The sequence below is a fragment of the Triticum dicoccoides genome, chromosome 4A, assembly GCF_002162155.2.
Source record: "Triticum dicoccoides isolate Atlit2015 ecotype Zavitan chromosome 4A, WEW_v2.0, whole genome shotgun sequence".
Lineage (NCBI taxonomy): Eukaryota > Viridiplantae > Streptophyta > Magnoliopsida > Poales > Poaceae > Triticum > Triticum dicoccoides.
The window spans coordinates 29,847,805-29,849,188 of record NC_041386.1 but is presented as its reverse complement, the minus strand read 5'-3'; positions in this window follow the sequence as shown (position 1 = coordinate 29,849,188).

The window sequence follows — 1,384 nt, the reverse complement described above, 5'->3', positions numbered from 1 at the left end:
GGGCAAGGAGATCGCCTACTTCGTGAAGATCTACCCTAGTGAGGCAAGTCCTTCGTGGGCGATGGACATGGTGGGATAGACAAGGTTGCTTCTTCGTGGACCCTTCGTGGGTGGAGCCCTCCGTGGACTCGCGCAACCATTACCCTTTGTGGGTTGAAGTCTCCATAGACGTGGATGTACGATAGCACCACCTATCAGAACCACGCCAAAAATCTCCGTGTCTCCAATTGCGTTTGCACACTCCAATCCCATCTCTTTACATTCTTGCAACTTGCATGATTTACTTTCCGCTGCTCATATGCTCTTATCATGCTTGCCTGATATGCATTGTGAATGTTTGAACTTGTGCTAAAACTCCACCTCAACTCAAAGAATTTTAACTGCTGCAACTTTTCTTACTAAGAGTCTATTCACCCCCCTCTAGACGCCTCTTCCCGATCCTTTCAGTAGCTCCTCCTTTTGTTCCCGAATGCATTACAAACATTGTCTAGCATACGGGAACGAAGGAGAAGCTACCCCCAAGACAACAGTCGAGATTCTTCGTCCTCTCATATATGGTGGAGACTCGACAGACTTGAAGTCAACCCGAAATATCGTTTAATTATCTTTCTAAAAAGGACATATCATTTAACTAAAAATGAACTAGTTCTATTAATTTTCTTACTAAAAATAAACTACTTCTATAGTAAAATAAACTAGTCTTATTAAATCAACTAGTTCAACTAAGCAATTACTATAAATAAACTAGTTTAACTAGTTCTAATATTTTTCTAACTAATTCTATTAAACACTTACTAAAAAACAACTAATTCAACTAACCTAAAATGCGCACTAACCTAACATCTAATGCACTAACTTAAATCAGAGAATGTTCAAATAAAGTAGTATTGCTTGGTTTTTTAAGAAATGTTCAAATAGAAAATCTAGAAAAAAGTAATTTTGTTCAAATAGAAAATCAGAGAATGTTCAAATATGAACTAAAATAATCCTAAAACTAAACTAAACTTCTCCTCCTCCCTTTTTCTTCTTCTTCTTCTTCTTCTTCTTCTTCTTCTTCTTCTTCTTCTTTTTTCATCCTAAAACTTTATGAAATGAATTACAACAGAAAAAACAATAAAAATTCTATGAACAAAATTACAACAGAAAAAAATCATAAAAATTCTATAAAAAATGACATATTCTTTGCATATGAACATACAAACATTTGCATATTCTACAATAATATCACCCAAAAAAATCTATGAACAGAAAAAATCCTAACTTTTGCATATGAACATACATACATCATTATCATCATCTACTACTACAATATGAAAAAAAATCTATATATGTGAACAGGGCCTCGTCGGCGTCGAGGTGGGCGGCGGCGTTGGGGCGGGCGCAC